Source organism: Erithacus rubecula (genome assembly GCF_903797595.1).
Source record: "Erithacus rubecula genome assembly, chromosome: Z".
Classification (NCBI taxonomy): Eukaryota; Metazoa; Chordata; class Aves; order Passeriformes; family Muscicapidae; genus Erithacus; species Erithacus rubecula.
This window is the reverse complement of record NC_136661.1, coordinates 11703349-11725303: the sequence shown is the minus strand read 5'-3', so window position 1 is coordinate 11725303 and position 21955 is coordinate 11703349. Positions and strand designations below refer to the sequence as shown.

At 41.8% G+C, this 21955-nt stretch overlaps 1 long non-coding RNA gene across 1 annotated transcript in view; it reads left to right on the top strand.

The window, feature by feature from the left end:
- The first annotated feature begins 91 nt into the window (after positions 1 to 91).
- The window catches only part of LOC306814136, a 36355-nt gene continuing 14491 nt past the window's right edge, over positions 92 to 21955 (top strand). Inside the window, exons 1-2 of the long non-coding RNA XR_013777102.1 lie at positions 92 to 4207; positions 4297 to 4355. This is a non-coding gene — a long non-coding RNA (uncharacterized lncRNA). The remainder of the gene's footprint in view (positions 4208 to 4296; positions 4356 to 21955) is intronic.

The window sequence follows — 21955 nt, the reverse complement described above, 5'->3', positions numbered from 1 at the left end:
TTTGAAAATGATACCCAAATGCTCTTATTATTAGAGGAACTAGGGAGCAAATAGTTTCAGCTGACTCACAGCTATTTTGTGTCTCGAACCTAATGAGACAGTTGAGTGGCTCCAAAAAAATTTTGTGTCAAACAGTGACATAATGACAGTTTTGCTCATCTTATACTATTGCAAAAACAGTACAATACTCATGATCTGTTATCGGCCTCTTGCAGGGCAGAAGTGAAGATAAAGTTGCAGTTCTTCTGAAAAGAGTGTGAGTTTTCTCACTGGTTTCCATGAAGCTGGCCTGTCAGCTTTTGCTACTAAAAGTCATTTACCAGTTTCTTGTCAGCGTATAATTGTGAAAAGCAGCATAAGACTGAAGAAGAGGGGGGAAGTGTGGGGGAGAGGGAATTGGGTAAGGCCGACTGTGAACATTGTTTGCCTCCCCTTGTAATGGGTATATGGTATCTATTCCCATCAGTCCAAGGTTTCCATTCTAAAATTTGCTTACATATTGCTCACGCTAATGTGGAAGCACCCTGGACTGAGATAATTAGGAATAGACTTGAACAATTTTTAACAGCCACAACATTGTCACTAGCCCTTAGAGATTTTGACAAGAAACTTAAACTAAGGACAATTACTGTACTTTTAGCCTGCTTAATAGCAAGTGGGGCTAGATCTCCAGCACTTCCATCTGTTGCAGTTTCCCTTAGAAGGCTGATTCTTTTATACTGACATTGAGTTTATCTCACTCCTGCCCCCTGAACCAATGCTGGGGACCACAACAGCTTCTGCAGCCACAGAGTCATCACTGAAAAATAAGGTGAGCTAGGTGATGAATCATGTATCATCTGTCATCATCTATTGGAGAGAAATTAAGACTAATGGATCATAATCCAGAAAAATCTATGGACTGGCAGATTTCTTGCCAGTATCATACATTGTATAGAAATCACTCTTGACAGACTAGAAAAGTAGTTTGCAAAAATGCCATTCTATTTTTACTGTCTGCAGACAAACACTCCCCCACTTTGCTTTCTTGCTAAACTTTGACAGTCACAGAATCATAGGGAAAACTGCTTAAATCTATGTGCAGATTCAAGTGGGTGTGATTTTTTTAAAGTCTTGGGAATCCTCATGGGTTGGGATTTTTTGTCCCAGACTTGTGCAAAGTTGTGTGCAAGTAACTTCACACAGACCCCTTTATCTGAGCTGTGAAGCCAAAAAGGGGAGGAAAAGTTTTGAAACTCTCTGTTGCCATTTCCATGGCCCTGCACAGACCAACAGGTGTTCCCAGGGCTGCAGCAGGGCACAGAAGGGCAGGGGCAAGGATACCGTTCTTCTGAAGCTCTGGGCCACCTATCACTGCCCACAATGGCCCTCCCAGCCATCATGGGGAAAGAGCTGCTCTTGTTCATATGGGGACTCTTTTGAGATGATTGCCATTAGGATACACTTAGCGTTTACGACAGGGGCCGCATTCCCTCATTTAAACAGTGCAGACTGAGGAAACAGCAAACAGCAGGGACTTGCCAGCATCCCTGACTGGAAAGAAAGCTAAAAATAAGTGGTTTTGCTTTCCCTGCAGGACAACTTGCGGGGGAGGGAGGTCAGACATGCTTCCAGACAGACGTGGGCTGTGCAAGAGGCATAAAGCCTTCCCTATTGCCTCTGGTACAGCAAAAGACAGGAACTGTAGGAGCACCACATGGTTCTGGCATCTCTCTTTAAGTCCCTCTGAGGACTTACGTCCTCAAATACATAGACCACCAAAAAGAGAAATTCTGTTGGGATCTTCTAGATAAACAGATATTAATTGATCAGCCACTATTTAAACACTATTTAATCTTTGCAGGGACAAGCCTTTTGACCTCTGATCAAGCAATCAGATAACCAGAAATGCCCTTCTTTGAAAAAGCAGGGTTTTATCCATGGCCATTCCAGGGCTTGTTTTCTGCCAGAATGCATTGCAAGGACACCACTTGTGCCGTTCTGTCCTCTATGAAGAAATTACCTTTGCATACTAAAAATGGAGGCATTTAGGGCTACTGATTTAAATGTGCAAATATTGACAGGAGTAAAATTCAACAGGGAACACACAAAAGGATCTCAAGCCTACCATTCTCAGGTCTTTGAATAAAAAATATTGACAAAACTGGACATGAATATAGTTAATTCAGATGATTTCACTGTCGTGTGTCTGGTATTCCTAACTCATTAGAATACCATAGCCTGAGAAGAAAGATAATGAATTCATACCTGAGAGCATTTCATTCTCTATAAATGTTTGTTTTCTACATGGTTTACTTCCCCCCCCCCCACCCCCAAATCATTTGCTTGGTATAAAATAAATATGGCTGCATTAATCTTTTTCACATTTTTTTCATGTTGAAACTGATGCAAGTCCCTCAGTAGTCGTCCATGGGGTGTTAGAAGAAGCAGGCACACTGAGAGTCAATGTTTGGGGTCAATTCCGAAGGGAAATATGTGTCTTGTGTGAGAGAGGGTCATCCATTACCCCTGCCTGCCCAGTACCCATGGCTGTGGTTCATAAAGGTGATGGCTTTCATGGCCCCTAAGCCTATCACTGCACTCAGGGTAGTAAGCAGTAAGCTTTACCTATCTAAAAGGTGTAGCAACTCTTAATAGCTTGTTTGTTGTAAGGCTGAATGGGAGTAGAGACCTCATAGAGCATGATGTGGAAATACGAGAGGAATGCAAATCAGCAGCTGTCAGAACTGGAGTCAGATCAGGGAACAAAGGCAAGAGGAACAGCTTCACACCTCTCACCCAGACTGCACCATCCAGTTGCCTTCCACTGTGACTTCACTTATCTGTGAAATCCATGCAGGATTGGCCTTGGATAAAGGCTGTCATTTAAACACATCAGCTGTTTGCATTTTTATGCAATTTGCAATTCTTCCTTGTTTCAGAAAGACAGTGAGTTTGAACATTTAGAGGTGGGATTCATCTCATCTAATTTTAACCACATAAAGAAAGGCTTGTCATCAAAGCTGTCTGGCAAAACTCTCTTCAGGGAGAGCCAGGCAATTCCTCAGAGTGATTCACCCCACCTACCTCAGGCACTATTCTTAGGATGCAGTGAATCATTCTATGGAATTGTTCCATTGACTGGAAGGAGAGCCCAGGCAAATGGCATATGCTACATGTGCACCTTTAATGTGGCTGAGGTTAGATGAACTCAGTCTCTTCCCTGCTGATAGGCAGTTCAGTTTTAATCTTTCCAGTACCAGCTGCAATGTCTTCTGCTCTTAGGCATAATGATAAAGGACAATTAATATGGGTCTGGAATTTCAATTGGATTGTAGAACTTGGGCTTTTCATAATAAATGCAAAGGTGACAGACAGGTTCAAAAAGGCTCTGGCCCATATCTTCTGTGGAAATGCAACACTGGACTCCATGCAGAGGAATGCAGATAAGCAGTAATGCTGTGACACTACTACCTTCTCTGACTGCTTCAGGGAAAAACCTGGCACTACCTCAGACCGGACTTATCAGTGCCTGTCTTTGTGAAGGCCATAGACCTGTCTTTTGAGGAATAATTTGGGCTCTTGCCAGCCACGTGGTCACTGAAAAGACATGGATGAAGAAGATGCTGCTGTTTTTTCCAAGTAAGATCAGTTTGTTAGTCACCACATCTATATTTCCTTTTTTATCCAAGGGAAGTTTAGGGAACTTGACTTTCTTTCCTTCCATCTGGTCCATACCGGAGTCCACAGGGTGGGGTATTGCAATAGTAAAAGTAAGATAGGAAGGACTTCAGTCAAAATACCTCCCCATCAAACTGAGCTCTACCTCAGGGCAGGAGAGCTGTGCGAAATCCCCCAGGCATCTACTACATGAAAAATTCAAGAAGGTGGCAGATCCCATGGTGTTTTTCAGGTACATGAGTATGTGCATACCTACTCCAGTTAAGCCAAACCTTTCATGTTCTACTGGGAAGAGCCTGTGGAGAGCCTGGGGAGTTTCCCCACGCAACAGAATAGAAGATCAGGCCTTGGATAGCTTCAGTTGCTAGAGCAGATCCAGTGTCAGGCCAAAGACAGGAACATTTTAGGGAGAAGGTTCAGAAGTCTTGAGATGAAAGACGAGAAGCTGCTACGCAAACAGTCTGTTGCTGTACTGATAAGAGGCAATGTAAACAAGAAAGCCAGAGACTGACAACCAGCCCTTGAGCACCAGGATTCCTCAGGATATGTAAGTAAAATCCTCAGAGTGAGTTCACAGCATTGCATCTCTTTATGGTAGGCACTGTAGATTGCTGGACAAAAGCATATTGTTCCTAGGTGAAAACAGACTGGCCTAGCTCATGAGTGAATGTGTACAGCCACTCTCCTGAAGGACTGTGAGTATTATAGACAGAATGAGAGGACAAACTGATTTAAAGAAAAAAAAAGCCACCTCTGTACAAATACACACAAATTACATTGATATTTTAAAATGTTTTGATCTTTATTGCCAATTACAGTGTTACTAAAACTGAAATCTTGTCATGGTCTGTCAAATTTGCACTATGATCTTGGCAGGGACGGATGAGCTAGGTCTTGTCTATGATTCTCCAGAGGAAAAAATGTCTCTTATCTGCCTGGGCCACATGTGCTTCCAACAGGGTGTGGCCAGAGACCAGACACAATTTGCCTATGTACCCTTCTGACAGCTGTGTGAGGCAACTCCTGAGCAGTTCTGACTCCAAACAGCCATTTCCAGAGTAAAGGAGAAGGCACGAAAAGAAAGAGACTGCTATTAAAGCCTTGATAGTAAGAATTTTCATTTTGGTGTTACATACCAAAGAGCACGTTCTCCATCAAGATGGTTGAAGAGAGTTCCTTTTACTGAGGAAGGTGGTTAGCTGTGGCAATTACACAAACAAGTCCTCCCTTATTTTCATTATAGCAATGTGTATGCACATGCTCCCTTCAGTATGTCTCCAACAGAGGCATGACTTTAATATCCATGACCTCATATCAGGCTCACCTGACATTTCTTAGTGGAATACACTCAATAACATGACCTCAGGTACCTGAAGATAAACTAATGGAAAATGTGTTCAGTTTCTTAGCCAGGCTGTGCCCATGAATAGTCTTCTTTTCAAAATGCCACTCTCCCCAAATTTCTGAAATTCAAGCATCCTTTGAAACTGACATAAAATTGAGGAAAAGCCTCTGGAGAAGCCGAAGAAATCCATGTCAATGCCTCAGTAAAGAAGTAACCATGCTGCCCAGGTGAAACACATTGCTGTAGGGGATTTCCCCTACAGATACTTGAGGAGCTTGAAAGATCCCATCCCTATTGCATATATTTGTTGGAGGCTAGGATTTTTCCATTTTTGTTTCCATTCTCTTAATGCATTTTCTCACATTTTGTTCCCAAAAAACACTAACAATCAGCACTTAAGAAGTAACCGTGGAGAAGGGGGAGGAGTGCAGCTGGCTGTACTATGGTGTCTGAGGGACATTCTCCTGGGAAGGGCAGAGACTGGGGCTGGGGGAAGGGGCTGGGCGCAGCTCCTGCCTCTGTCTGGCTCTCTCAGCATTCGGGTTGGTGGGGAAAGAGGCTGCGGTGGCCGTGGAAAGAATTTTCCCCCACTACAGGGTTCAGTCTCCTGCTGCCTTCTACCGTGAGGGCAGCTCTGCTCGTGGGAGCAGCCCTTGCACTGGGACCTTACCTCACCAGAGAGCAGACCCTTTGCCATCTGCTCAGTCCTCCGGGGAAACGCCAGCACCCCCGAGTCCCTTTCCCCTGCCAGGGGAGCCTCTCCGGCGGTGTTCAGGAGCCAGGCTGCCACTGCCCAGCCCCGCTGCTTCTCTGTGGCTGCTCTGGGCCTTTTTTCCACTAGGCTGTAGCCCCACACCCCGTGCCTGCTGAGACCTCCTGTGGTCCCAGCTACTGCTGCAGAGTTTTTGATCTATCTCATCTACTATTGCAGGACTCTCCTCATATTCCAGCTGCTGCTCCAAGGTCCCTGCTACAACTCATCTCACTATCCAGAGGGGCACCAGGATTAGCTGTCCCTGGGAATTTATAAAGAAAACCTTTTTCCCATCCCTTCCTGTTCCGGGCCCGAGCCACCCCACAGCGCCCCCTGCAGGCGCGGGGCAATCACACCCGCCCTGCCCGGCCAGGAGCCAGCAGCGCCCCTGCTGGCCACGCCCAGAACTGCACCACAGGGAACGGATTAAACTGCAGGGAGGAAGCAGAGCATCACTTGGGTTTTCTGGGGTTTTGGTCCTTGTTGCTTGTCTGCCTTGTTATACACGTACATACCAGGAAAGAAATGTTATCCCTTTCCCCATATTTTTGCCTGAAAGCACCTTAATTTCAGGGAAGGAGGTTCCTATTCCTAGGCAGACACTTGCCATTCAAACCAAGACAAAATTTATGATTTCCAGTTCAGATCTGACATCTTTATCTCCAGTCAAAAAATAAGGGCTGTGGTCTTCTTGACTGCTCTCAAATTTTAGCGTTCTGGCTGCTGATCGGGAAACCAGCTGAAGCAACCAAAGCTACTCCCAGCCATGCACTTGGCTTGTTTTTGATGACAACAGAGTTGTGAGGGAAGGTGATGGCTGACTTATGCCCTAATATGAAATCAGGCTGCATGTGAGAAACATGCCTGATCCAGAAACTCAAAGAAAGTGCTCTCCCATCTGGTAATACATATCTAGTCCTTGGCTGTTTTGTGTTCATGCCCAATTCAATATATATGTTTTCTTTTTTGAGCTGACATCCTCCAAGTCCCAGTACATAAGCGACATCTGAAGTTTATCCTCATTTTCAGCTCTAAGGTTTCTGACACAAACTTAGCTCTGGAGCTTTGAGAACTAGCTCCCACTGCAAGAAGAGGACCAAAAGACATGAAAAAAGAAGTTTCCTTCCATTGTTTTCCTGAGCTACCCATTTTCAGTGGATTATATTCTTGGTGGATCTTCTTGAATGCAAGCAGAAGGGTCAAGGCATAAAAATAGAACCAGGTGTCCACACAGTCTTGTAAAAGCTTGGATTTACTCATCTTTTTAATTTTGCTCTGCAGACAATTGAGCATAAAGTTTCCAACACCCTTATTACTTCAAAGTTACTGGTGTATTTGTTAGTGCTGATGCATTTGATAATCCAAGGTTATATTTCTATGTCATATAAATGACACACTTAGCAACAAAATGTCATCATTCTCCATCCTTTCCTACTAGCTAATTTAATCATGAACCTTGAAAGGGACTAGGAAGGAAAGGTTCAGTATGCACAAACTGGAGTTGATCAGGAATCATGCTTAGAGAAATTCTTATTTAAAACCCTCACTTAATTAATATGAAATCCTCACAAGGGTTATGAGTTCAGCAGATCTCTTTTACAGATCACAGAGTCACAGAATCTTCTGAAAAGCATCTGTAAAGAATATCAAGTCCAACTCTTAAGTGAGTGGTGCATATGGAGGTTCAAAACTAAAGTAGCTTTTCATTTGACATCTAATAAAGCCTGTTAGCCAACAGTGATCATCCCAGTAGTCACTTAGTGCATGTGAGATCTAGCAGAGTCTTTAGTGAGCACAGGCTGAAATCAGAGAGAAGATGCTCTAGGTGAATGCTTTTTGCTATTTCCAGCAACTATAAAACTAATTTCAATTCACTGGTAGTTTTGCTCCACCAATAAAATAAAGTAAATAAAAATATTCATTTGGATTAAGAAAACTGATTATAATGCCTTGTTATTTTGTCACACAGCAGAGAAAAAGGAATGATTGAATTCACATCCCTGCTTCAATGATTACTGCACGTCTAGAGCAGGAAAACTAGTCAGTCTTTGGATGATATGGGTAATTGTATAGTTATTAAGATGGTGATGTTTTTCTATAGGCAGTTTGAGTTCTTTGGTTTTTACTGAGTATTACGGCTCAAGAAGTGATACCTGGATCAGAACTATTTTTAGATCAATATTCACATTTTAAGGCCTAATTTGTCTGCAACATGTGTCTGGCTTTGGATGCCAAAGTATCAATGTCTGGGAGATTTTTCCACCATGGAAAACCATCACATGCAATTGTAGAAATTACACACCTTCTGCTTTGGACATAGGTAACTTTAAAGTGGAACAGGAAACCAAAATTAGTCAGGTTTGAGTGACACAGAAACCAGACTGGACTGGTGTTGGGGATTGAGTGTTTTTCTGTTACTGTGTCAATTGAAAGAATTTTTCCCATTATCATGCCAATGGGGCTGTCCGGGTTACACCCAGGGTCGCTGATGAGTCCAGACAAAGGGGGTGGGTGGGGACGGCCCCGGAGGGGCCTCTGAGGCTTCCGGGAGGGCACTCGTGTTTCCGGCGAGCCGGGAGGAGGACGCCTGGGATCGTTCAGCCACGCGGCCGAGCACAGGAGAGCCAGACCCTCTGCGACCACCTGCCCTGCATCTGCCCCGTTCCAGCCTCCTGCCTCTGCGGACACAGCTGATCCCCCGGACACACACGGTGAGCGAGGAGCCGCCGCTCCAGCCCGTTCCCACCCGAGACCGGCGTGGCCGCTGCTGCCCCACCCCCCTCCCTCCTGCCTCCGTTCCCGCCTGCCCTTCGGCAAATCCGGGCTCTGGACTAAGCACAGAGACAGCGTACTTGCATCTAAAGGAACTGACACCGAGTTATCTATTCTGTTATGTTAGCAATTTTAACAAGTGCTGTTGTTTTCTGCTTGTACAGTTAGACATATTAGTAAAAGAGCTGTTATTCCCACCCCCTTATCTCTGCCTCAGAGTCCTTGATTCAAACAATTATAATACTTGGGGGGGGAGTGGAACCAAAGTCTCTATTCCAAAGGGAAACTTCTGCCCTTACTGGCAGACACCTGTCCTTTCAAACCAGGACAACTGGTATTTTCATAATCATATCATACCCATTCAGAAATCAAAGGTTTGGCTCCATTGTACTGAAAAACTCAATATTGCCTCGTGTTTTAGATCAAAAATGGAAACATTTGAACACAGCAATTAAAAAAAAAAAAAGGCCAACAAAGGCCTTGAAATCTTTTATGGCTAACAGAAGAAGACTAACCAGAAAGCATTACACTAATTGGAAACTCCACATTAGGAAAGACCCTTTGCAATTTGTTTCAGACACCTTCCCGCCAGACTATTCCAATCACAACAGAAATTGTTATTAACTCAATATAGACAAATATACATGTGGGGTTGTGTGTGCAAAAATCTGTTTATGTTCACTGATTTTATCTAATCTCAGTACTAAATGTCTTCCCAGAATTATCTACCCTATAGGTAGATCTGGATGCCATTCAGGTCGCTATTTTTGGCATTAAATTAAATTGATTAGCCCCAATACACTTTTAAAAATATTTTAAAATGGTTTCTGCTTTCTTTATCAACGTTTTCAAATGTGGCTGAACTAAAACCACTGGTCAGGCCTCCTAGCCTTGAAAACATGAACAGTCTCTTAAGGAGAAAGTGTTTTCCTATCATTTCCAAGGCAGCAGTATCAAAGTGCAAAAATTATGAGTGAGTGAAAACATTGCAGCAGGGGTATTCATTTTAAAAAGTTCAGTGGTAGAAAAGTCACATTAAAACTTCACTCAGACAATCCCTTTTGCAGATTATTGGAGGAGCACTTGTTCAAATGCTGTTCAACCAGCGAAATGGTGATCATATCCATTAGGCTATTTATTTGACAACTTTTTCAATAATTTATCTAGATCTGTTGATACTGGTTTTGTAAGTGAGAAAACGTAAATTATCTGTCTCAGATAATTTTTCTGTCACAAGTTCCTGTGGACTGCTTTTGTACTAGTGTAAGAGGAACCTTTTCCCCTTCTGTGGCTGACTGATGGCACCTACTGCACCTGAATAAAATCTGCAATGGAAAGGAGAACATGTGTTTCCCAATTAGAGAGCTTGACTGTTCTTACAGATGACCAAGTTTCTTGGTCTCTTTGTCCTTTGGGTGTGAGCTATAAATTTTGTTTATACATTGTTCACACAAGGTGAATTTTGTCTTTTCAAGTTCTTCTGCGTGTTCATTTTCCTGTCTGAAAAATAAACTGGTGGGAGTGAGGGAGAGAGGGCAAATTGACAGTCTGATCAGATGCTTGTCTCAGCCAGTCATCAGAAGCCCCACCCTTTCAGGATGGGGCAAGCAGTTGGTATGAGAGCAAATTTCAGAAGGTGGTGAAAAATATTCTCTTGGTGGTTACCTTATTTTAGAGGGTTAAATATTTTCTGTCTCCTGTTTCTTTGTGGAGATAGATGGGGTGGGGTGTGGGGAGGAAGTGGTTTTTTCATTAGTCATAAAGGCAAAGGGAGGTGTACAATTCCTCCTCTAAAACTGCAGTTCTTCTCAAACCTGCTTGGTTTTTGGTTGGTTTTTGTTTGTTTGTTTGTTGGTTTAGTTTGCTTTTTGAGGGGTTTTTTGTGTTTATCCAGGCACATAGGACAAGTGAATAAGTAAATGTCAGTGCTAGAGCCTCTCCTGGCAACATGAGGACAATCAGCTTGAAAACCCTACAGTCCTTTTTTTTCTTGGGCTGGCAGTGGAACTTCACACTTCAGTGTTGCCTTATCAAACCTGAACCTGTGAGAAAGCCCTTGTATAGTACCCATCCCAAAGAGGCTCGTTTGTAAGTTGGTAAACAACTCAGCTGTTTCAAAGACAGTAGGACTCCTTGACTAGGTATTGTTGTCTTCTTTGTCACGGAGAAAAGCAGATGAAAAATCTAGCAAAACTAGAGATAGCATGACAAATGTGGTCAAAGGTGTGGCATAACTCCACTGAAAGAGGCCATAAGCTTGACTAGGGTGCTTTAGCTCAGAAAAGAGGCTGATGAGGAGGTGTGATAGGTACAACCACTTCTGAAAGAAAGAGAGAAGGCAAACAGAAAAAACTTAGTTACTGCTTCTTAGAGCAAAAGATCCAAGGGCATCAAACAAACTTAACAGGTGGTTAATTTAAAACACACAAATAGAGATAATATGTAGATGAACTGTGAAATTCTTTAGCCTAGGAAACCTGCAGTCACATACAGCAGGACAATTAAACTGAAAAACTGCTGCTACAACTACAGGCAGTAAAATCCTTAGACTTGGGTAGAACTGAAGGAATGATAAGTCACAGAAGCTATTATAATTGGACTAATCAAGTATACAATAAGAATTGAAATAATTCAGACCTGGATGCCAAATTTTTGAAGGTTTTTGGAGTTGGACCCTTTATAGCATCACCTGCAATGATCAACTCCATGTAGCTCTACATTCAGAAATGTCAGGTCTCGTTATGCTTTGTCTTTTTCACAGAATTTTGGTTCACATGCAATTCCACCCCTTCCCCCTGCCCCCCCACCCCCTCACCCCGCTTAGTCTCCCAGAGCTCATGACTGATTTTAACAAAAGTTCTGGAAAAATCTGTAGGAAAACCATCCCTACAAGAGTCTGTGAAACTCACTTTCAGACTCTGGAGTGTGCAGTACCATAATTACATGTACTAAAATCACACCATGTATTTGTTAACATTAACAAATAAGGCAATATTATTATTTCATTCTTATGACCTTTTGCTTCAAGGGTAAATGTAATCTTAATTTCTAACATTTCTTAGCTTTTGCAGAGGCTTCTAAGAGGCTCAGTTTTAAACAAGATGGAACTTGTTCACTGCTGAAATCTAAATGGGTTCTGCATCCCTGCTGAAATGTTCTGCCTAAATGTTTGATCCTTAATGCAGTCTATACTCTGCCCACAGCAAATGTTCCTCCCAGCTGCTCTTCTTCCCATTAACAGGAAGGGGAAGGAGAATTAAGGTACTACTCTCTCCTAACATGTTGAAGCCAAGAGCTCATTAGCTGCTGTCCAATATGGAGTGGACTATAATAGATTTAGTATTTGCCTGCCCAGATATATTCAGAACTCATACTGGATGAAAATGACATTTACTTGATTTCAAAAATTTTCCTGGTAATTTAGTATATAAAATTTTCAGTCATTCAAACAGGGCTTCCTCCTCCTTTCCATTCTGGAAAACACTCACCAAGTAGAATGAATATGAGGGTGGGGTTTTTTTTGGTTTTTTTTTTTTGGTTTTTGTTTTGTTTTGTTTTGTTTTTTGTTGGTTTTTTGTTGTTTTTGTTGTTATTGTCCTGTATTTATTAATAAGGCGAAGTCTTGTCTTGGAGTTGAAGAGAGAAAACAAAAGCCCTAGGATCATGCTGGATTCAGCCCATTAATCCCTGAATTATCACAGATTAGCCACTGTTTCTCCACCTGATGAATTTCTGAATTTTTATTCCCTTCTGCCCTTTGTCTCCTTCGTCATTCTTCACTACTTGAAGAAATATGGATAAAACAGAATCTGCTTCTATTCCATACAGTGCAGGTACAAAACCTAAAACAAATCAAAAAACCAAAATGAACAAAACGACAAAATTAAAAATCCCCTCATTTAGACAAAACTTTAAAAAAGTAACAATTTTCAGATTAACACACTGACAAGCCAGTTTTTCCCCCCCCCACTTTTCAGATAAAGAGTCATACTAGTAAAAAGTTATATCATCCTGAATAATTTTCAAGCAGATACCACAGTTCTTTTTTTTCAGTGGATTGCAGGTACATCTGGAATTCATTCCAGACACTAGATGAAGCTCTGTCAGATCCCCTGTGCTACATAAACCTGTTGAACTCTGTCTATCCCTCTATTCTCACTCAGTAACCTTAGAGCCACTGTACTTCATTTTCGGACTTATATTAATAGAAGTTAATTGGGAGGACACTTTTTTCTGCTATACCAGGCTGCTTGTGGAAAGCTTGATGACTCATCTGCCTCTCTCCTTTGGTTTAGATGACTCTGGGAAGGAGACATAATTCACCTAAAATATTTAAAATATTCATGTTTTATCAAAAACTTACTCATCCCTACCTGGGAATATGGGTAGGTTCTTTCCTTCTCAGATTCTTTCTTTTTCCTTTCTGTTTGCTCTCTTTTTCTTGTGGCCATCTGACTGCTGCACTAACACAGCACATTAGGCAAGCAGAATTCATGTGAGTGTGTATTAAATTACCCAGTGCAAGCTTGTCACTGCAATTGGTCACATTTCTTCTTTTCTCTGTTTCAGCAGAGCCTTATTTCTTAGCTTTCTGCCACAAGCTTCTTTGAGGTGGGGAGGAAAGCATAAGAGAACACTCAGTCCGTAGAAAATGAAAAGTAAAAAATTAGACACACACATGAAAAATTTAAAAAACCCAAAAAACCCCAAATTCTTAAAAGAATCATTTTGGCCAAGCCCTGTGACTGCAGAGCAACCACTTCCAGTGTCTGGGAGAAACAACCAAGGACACAGTATTTATGGAAGAGTGATGTGATGTTATAACCATACACCATGCTTAACAAAGCAGTATTATTACCAGGCTCCACCAAGACCAGTCTCTTTTCGTGGGAGTTATTCTCGGTGGAAATAATCAAACATTCACTGGCACAGAGCAATGGTAGGGAATTAGGAGGAGTTTGATGGCACAATGGCTAGATCTCTCAATGAGGGGTATAGGAGACCAAGGTTTAAGATCATTTTCTAGAATCTACTTACTTATTTATAACCCCTAGTAGACAGTATGCTTTAATAATACTGACAAGAGTTTCATTTGGAAAAGTCTTATTTCAAGTATGTAGCACCATCAGGGTGAGAGAGTACTCCACTACATTGTGGACAAGATGCTTTTTGATTTCTTAAACTGACTCAGGGACAGAAGTTCATTAGCAATTAGCCATCCTCGTGAGCAGAAGGCTTATCTCCATTCCCTTGGATTTCCCCCATCAAACAACAATGCCATTCCTGTGGCAAGAAAGAAGCATCCCAGCAGGTAGGTTTCCTCATCTTACTTGACACCTTTTTTTCTGGAATATATAAGGAAGTCAAGAACTATTGTAAGTGGATTTTTAAGTCCTCTGAAATGGTAGCGTGGCATCATCTTGACTCAATCAGGGAAAACAAACCCAAGAGGAAACATTCAAGCCATTACAAGTTCTGGGTCAGGGTGGAGGGGCCAAGAGCCCTGGTCCCAGCACTAAGGCTTGTGGAATAGACTTTGCTACAAATCAGCTTAGCTGGAAAACAGTTTTTTGAGGATTACTGAGAGAACAGTTAGCAGCAGGATAATTTGATTAGAGACATGGAATTAGGTGAAGGAGTGGCTTAAAATAAACTGCTTAGATATTTTAAAGCTATGACTAATAGGAGAGACTGAAAGAGTGCTCTGGATATTTTTTGTGTTAGAGTTTCAAAGAAAGCACTCAAGAAGATTTGCTGGTGGCCAAGTTTGTGATGAGGAAGACATGTGAGTATGAGCACAAGGAACCAGGCAGGGGTACAGGACCACAAAGAGCTGCTGCAGGAATCTCTCTTATGGGAAAGGGTTCTTGGCAGGGTATGGCTTAGGAAAAGCCCTTACACATAGGTTGTTATTCCAGTTTGGAATAAGAAATCTTTTTCTTAGCTTTAATTATGTATTATGGTTGCAGTTTATACCAAACAGAAACTGAAACACTGCTACAACAAACCTATCAGCTGTCAAAAAACCTCTGGGAAGCACAAAATCAGTATCATGTCTTATGCTTGCAATGGGTTTGTGCAGTACCAACACTCCAATTCATCCCTCATTAGGCAATCTGCCATCAATATTTTTACTTTAACTGCACAGAATTTTTTAAAAATAAATATTTAAAAAAAAATTAAAAAAAAAATTTAAAAAAAAAAAAAAAAAGCTAGCAAAATTGGCAATCAGATTGTCCCAATATGTGATCAAAAATCCCAGACTGACTACTGTGGTTCTGGTGCCCCAGGTCTCAGTAACCCCCTAAGAAGTATTTAAGTGTTAGTGTAATGAGGCAGGGAGTAAGTTAAGTTCTGAGAAATACTCATTTCAGCAATGGAGAACCCTTTGCCAGAGTAGTCCTGCCACACCATGCAAGTCAGCTGTCCAAAACTGGGGGGCACTGCCAGGCCCTCAGCATTCCAGCTCTGCTTCTCACTTTCACAGGGATGAAACTGGGACAATGCACAAGGTATCGAGATTGTAGCTTCCCCCTGCCCTGCCCCGTGGGCCCCTGGCTCTCCACAGCCCTGTTTTGTTTCTCTGACAATGAAATTCTCTGTGGCAATTGTTCTCCTGATTTGGGCATGGAATCAGTTTCTTCAGAGGGCAAGAACAAGGTGTCCATGTGCATGTGATGGGCATCATCACCACTCTCATTGCTGGAGCACCTCCAGCTGGTGCTCAGCTGCTGGTTACACCACACCGTGTATTTTATGCCAAAGTCAGGCTGTGCTGCAGGTGGGGCTCGGGTTTGTAGCAGTCCTCTCCTTTTGACAATGAAAGCATTAGCAATTCCAAAATTTGAAGACATGGTAGTTGCAGTGGGCAGAGGAATCGAACTGAGAATATTCAGAAAGCTCACAGCACCAGGGAAAAGTAAATCATGCTTCAGCTGATCTTCTGAGGAGCCTCTGCTCAGCCTGTGTGAAGCAGCCCTGACCATGAGCTGCTCCCAGCACAAACGAGGGGTGATCAGAGCAGTACAAAGCCCCATCCTGTAGTTTTCTAAAACTCTGTTGGAGGCTGTGTGGAGGGAGGGAGGGAGGGGAGAGGAGGAAGGTGCACCAGGAACCCTACAGTGCAAGGATGTAGAGAATAGAAGGTAACTTTATTTCTCTGTCAGGATAAAAAGCACAGTCATAATCACATAAATTCTGCACTTTAGGCACTTCATTTGCAATAGAGCATCTCTTCAAGGAAGACAGAAGCGTGTCTTCAAGGAAGACAAAAATTGAGAATATGGCATAAACCATGATGACCTCATGAGCCATTAAAACTAAGGAAAAGACCTAATTCCCTTCTGTCACGAATCGTGAATTGATCTTCCATTTTTGTCCTCTTTTTAAAAACAGCAGTGCAACTACAACTTAGAGGCCATTAAATGACTGTTTCATGGATGGTAATTGTGCTGCTGTTTCTGAACTTTATTTGGGGAGCAGCTAAAATTCCCTTCCTGCTTGTCCCTTCCCAGCCCCCTGCCCTGTGCCTCGGATGCCAGCACAGAACAGCCGAGCACCGTGTGCTGCCCGTGGCTGCGGTTTGGAGCAGCTCTGACCATCGAGTGCCCAAATTGAGCTGGGGAGACAGCCTGGCTGGGAAGGGTCTTGAGGGTGTGACAGGTGTCCATGCCTGAGAGTGCCCATTGCTGCAGGTTGTGAGTGATGCCATGTCCCCAGTGCAGCAGGACCCTTCCTGTGGCTCCTCCAGGCTCTGACAGTAAAAAGGGTAACAATATTGGCAAAATTGTGGCATTATAATTAATCAAAAATTGTATTAAATTGCTATAAAGCAAAAAGAGATAAAGGAAATGGTTAAACAAAGCCGAGAAAATCATCCTCCAGATGTTAGGTGGGAGGCAGGATGGGAAGAGTGTAGGTCTAAGAACAGCATCTAGAAATAGGTTCCCAACCTTGAACTGGGCCAAATTGGGATGATTCCAAAGCATTGGACACTGAACTGAGGCCTGTTGTGAGGACATATAGTTAATTATGTAACTTTAAGCTCAGTGCATCTGTGTTACCTGCAAGGTCACACAGCAAACACTGAGGAAGACCCAGAGCCTTCCTCAGAAACAAGAGCCCGAAAGCAGGAGAGACCCCGACCACTGGTGGAGCACGCACAACACAACAGGGTGATGTAGATTTTAGGAACAGAAAAGGGGAGGAGCTTTTTAGAAGATTCTGTGTTAGTATGCATTAGTAAACAGCATATAATTGGGATTTTAGCTTGACTGGTTTGGTACAGTGTGAGAGAAAGGGCCCCACTGCTGGTCAGGTATCCCCTGGTCAGTTTTGCTTTTGCTTTATTGAACTGAACCAAACCTCTAGTATACTAAATTACTCACTGCTATTTTTTGTATTTACTTAAATTTATATAACTCATATATTTTGCTTGTATTTATTTATATACAATTGCTGTTATTAATAAATTACTGCTAAATTTAACTTTGTGGTTTAATTTATATAACAAAATTGTACATATCCAATATCCATTCATAACAATTGCACTGCCCAACACATCATCCAGGTGCAGAGGAAGCCCTGCTGAACCAGACAGAGAGTGCAGACCCAGAGAAGGATGCAGCTGGAGACACAACAGGGACTGGCTGGAATGGCAGGGCAGCACTGCCAGTGTGTGCAGCTGCAGGAGCTGCAGAGTGCAGCCAAAGAGCTCAGATTTCTCTTTAGCCTCACAAAGGAAAGCTTCAGTTTAAAGGATATCCAGTGAACTTTATGTAAATTGCCCCATTCCTGCAGGTGTCCAAAGCTAGTCTGAATGGGGCTTTGAGCAACCTGGTCTACTGAAAGTTGCCTCTGATCACGGCAGGGGCGCTGCAACAGGTTAATTTTCAGGATCCCTTCTAATCCTAACCATTTTATGACTTTATGATCCTAAATCCCCTGAAAATTCAAGCTTGATTCTTAGTTTGGGTTTGAAATCAGAAAGCAGGAAGCAAACTCCTGCAGAAATTTACTTCCATCAAGCTGCCATCTGCTTTAGGACCAATAGGAAAATGTGTATCTTGTGTAAGCTTATTCAAGCGAAACACAACTATCTGATTTAGCCTGACTATTCAGTCAGATGAATGTCATTCATCACAGGTCAGCAGTGAGAAAGAGGTGTCTTTGATCATGGGCCTTTCATTCTTCTTTAGGAGTAAAGAAGTCGCAGGTAGATTATTTTAGGGTGATTGAAAAGCCCAGTGCAGTACACAGATGAAACTTTCAAATATTTTAGTAGCTCTCTTGCATTCTGTAGCTTTTGTATGGGCTCTCATATCCCTGTTTTGAATGCCACTGTAAAGTTACTAGAGAAGTAAGTGAAACTGTATGTACATATATCTGCATATAAACATATTGGTGACAGTTGCATCGCTAGGAATATGTTTATACCCATATTGTTTCTTGGTTTTATTTACACTTCATTAAGTGCAAAGTAAAGTTTAAGGACTAAAATGAATTGTAGCCTACACTACCCCCCCCAACCAAATATGAGCAGCTAACTAGTTTTTGGGCTTATTAGCCTGCAGCTTAACATAACACAGTCTTTGAACTGCATGAGTTGCATTGCTTGAGCTAATATGAATGAAAAATTATGCCTTTTAGCATGCTGAAACTGGATCTCTAAGGAAGCAGGAACAGGGTTAAAAATTAAAGGATAAACTTATCCTGGAGATTGATTTTTCTGCCCAACAAAATAATTAGGCCAGATCCTGAAAGTTTCTGAATGTTATCATAGCTGTCATATAGGTGTGGTGCAAAAGCTATTTCCTCTTTGCTCTACCCAGTGAGATTTCTAGTTCTGAACTTAATCATATCCCTTAGACAACCAGTGAAGTGTTGCACACTTTGTAAAAATTTGTTTTGTAGCTACCATGCATAGGATCACCATGGTTGGATGGGACTTCAACCAGACACTCCCTGTCCAGCGAAGTCCAGCTCACTGTTACACAGACCCAAATTGCTCCATTGTCTCAGGACTGCATCTGAGCCTACCTGAAGTGAGGTTTATCGGGAGATTTCAGACCTTTCAGCCTCTGCCCATCAGCATGTTATCACTTCCCTACCAGCACTGCCCTGGGTTCTGATTTGCAGTGAGCCTGTTGACTCTGTCCTCTCAGAGAAGAGATGCTGAGCACCTACTGATCCTTTTAATTTCTTGGGATTCAAAATATTTTGTCACCATTAGGAATTACACAACAGTTGGCAAGTCTAAAAGAGGAAACACTGAATGCAATATATTTCTCTGTTACACATCTGTTAAGAGCTGCACATAAAGTCAGGCCACATACAAGTTTAATATACAATTGGTGATTCAAAACCATGGCTATTTTTCAGAAATTCTTCACTACATATTTGCCAGTTCTCTGCTCACTCACTGCACTCAGAAATTATCATCCACAATACAGATGCTTCCACTTGACATTTCAAAGAAGGAAAAACTTGTCTTTATTAGACACTTCAAAGATGTAACTCCTTGGGGTTGTTTCCCATTATACCTAGAATAATGTGGATGAAAAAAGAGATGATGAAAGCTGCTTCTCTATTATGACCAATCTGTTCTGGCCTCATTAGGCCTTGGGTGTACTGATCCTCACTGAAACATCAAGCTGAAATGCTTAAAATAATTTCTAACTGTAGACCATTACTCTACAATTGTGCAGACAAGACTGTTTTGTATTCTCAGCTTTCTCTTGCCCCATCGACTCCACCCTGACCCCATGGGAATGACAGCACATAGCTACACAAAACCAAAAAGACTCAGAGACACTTTCAACAACTCCTTAATGCAAGATCTTCGTTATTTTTTTAATGGAAAAGAGCTCTAATTCTACTGTTCATTACATAATTTCCCTATCTCTTGGAGCTCTTAAACAGCAGACAGACACCAGATATCCTGACTTACCTCCTAGAAATCTGGAGAGAGCCAACACCTCCACATGGATAGTTTGGAGATTATTAAATGCCTCTCTACAATATTTAGCAGAATAATAATTAAAATAATAATTCTTCCCTTCAGTTTCAGAATGGCCTGAAAAGCAATAAGCATTAATCCTTAAATTATCCTCTCAATAAAGCCAATAGTGTAAGTATTGCTCTCTCCTATATCACCAGCCTGCCTCCACCTATTGCTTTTCCTCTCTGATCCTCATCCAGTGAAGAAATAATCTGAAGGACTGAGACGGGTATTGGGAGAACCAAGGACATGATTTAGGTTTAAAGATTAGGAACAGAAAAGCCTCCAGAAATGTTGAAGATTTTTTCTATATACATTTTCACATGACTATATGTAGCTCTTTTCCCACTTTCCAATTTTCTTTTTAACACAGTCTGCCAACTTGTAGGCTTAATTGCTTTAGTTTGTAGCTGTAGCAGATCTGAAAGGCCTAGTTCCTGTGGGCAGGAATAATCATTGGGTAGCTCAGTGCCGTTTCTGATCTGTACTCTTTATTTCAAGTTCCTTAAAGACTTCATGCCTCTACCTGCATCTACAGAGGATACTTGATACTCCTAGGGAACCTCTTACTCTGCACTAGACATGGGACTACACTGTACACTTGGAGGCAAGGGTTGCCTTATGGCATATATGGTACTGGAACCTGCAGAACTGGGACATGCCCAAAGCTCTTTGAAGCAACAGAGCAATTTTGAGTCTTCTGGAGTGTGAAGCTTATAAATGACGAAGCTAAACTAATCCAAGGTCAGAAATATCATGTTTGATTTACTTTGAAAGACATATATACTTTAAAACTGTGTCTTTTTATACTAATTTGTCTTGATTTATCTTCAGGAGTATCCCACAACTGTGAGTTTTTCACTTTCTTGATGGTATAAATCTGTGAGAATGTAGAACAGGATGAAATTCATTCAACAATAAAAGTTCAGCTCCAAGAGACATTTTGTGCATATGGTTAACTAAGTGCAATGAACTCTCTTTTGAACACATGTATGTACATAATTGTAAAAATCAGATGTGGATTTGTAAGATTATGATCTGATTTATCTACTGTAGTATTAATACTCTGACTAGGTCAGCAAATCTCCTTTATGCAGTTTCACCAGATTGCAATGTGACAGAATATGGGCTGCTTCTTAAAAGAACCAAGAGAGTTAGAAATCTCCAAGATGGAGTGAGCTGCCAGGAGAACCATCTATACCATTTGGGATACTCTGCATGTCTTTTCTCCTTTGCTGTGATGGTATCAATGTCCTAATTTGCAGTTCAGGAGAAAGATGAGAGTTCACAGATCAAACCCCTCAGATTTCCAGAACCAGACAGTCAGAACTGGAAGGTCAAACATTAAATGAAACAGTAAACATTCATAAGTACAGGGAGTCCACACACACCAGACATCTCAGTTCTGAAATACTCTCTTCCTGTTTAGATTGCATAGAAATACAACTCAGTGCAAACTAGCACTTCTTTTAGATAAGATAACCCTCCTCTGGGAGCAGAGATACTGTGTCAAGAGTTACATGTTCAAAGTTCAAATGTTCATCCCAAAACTTATCATGGATTTCAATCTTCCAAATCTGTTTGTGCCATATAGAGGTATTTCATTAGCCTTTGCTTGCTCTGCTGAAGATAAAATGCTACTCAGAAAGACACTAGTTTTACCCTCAGTTGAGGATTAGGTCATTACCTGGTGCATCCCTGAGCTCTCTTACTGCCCAGTGCATGGTTTCATCATTGTCAGGGGATCTGTTGTGGCTCCTTCCTACACCACAGCACCACTTCAAATACTGATCTCTCATAACCATTAGTTAGAGCTGTAGAACAGAACCTGAAGAAGTCCTTTGCAGCCTGATAGGTGTTACACACAGAGATAAAAGAGCAAGAAGAGCAAGAACTCAGAGAAACCTGCATTTGTCCTGTCATGTGGGTAGCACCTGTGAGATAGAGCTTAGACCAGCCAAATAATTGTGAAACTGGGGAATATCATGAACTCCAAGAAATCAAATTTCTCCTTCTCATGTACCTCTCTTTTTTTGCTGAATGCTTTCATTCAATACATCTAGAAAACTTGCCTCAGAAATAACCAAACAAAAACTTTTCTGCTGCTGAGTTAAAGTAGCAGCTACCCATCTCCAAAGTCTTGAACTTGCAGCTCTTTCATCCCACCTTTGCTGTCTAACTGCCATGCCTGTAGCAAAATTTCAGATGTAGAATGGGCTACATTGTTCAATTGAAGGGCTCTGTAACCCATTTGACCAAACAGCTTTTCCAGTAACTGGTTTCACTTGTATAGCAAAAGCTAAGATAAAAGGTAGCATTTATAGCTCATTGCATCACCAGCCACAGCAATAGGCCCCATTAGCAGCCACCTAGCTCAGGGAGAGCTGCAGTCTCAAATGTAAATCAGTTAAATGAGCAGGACTGG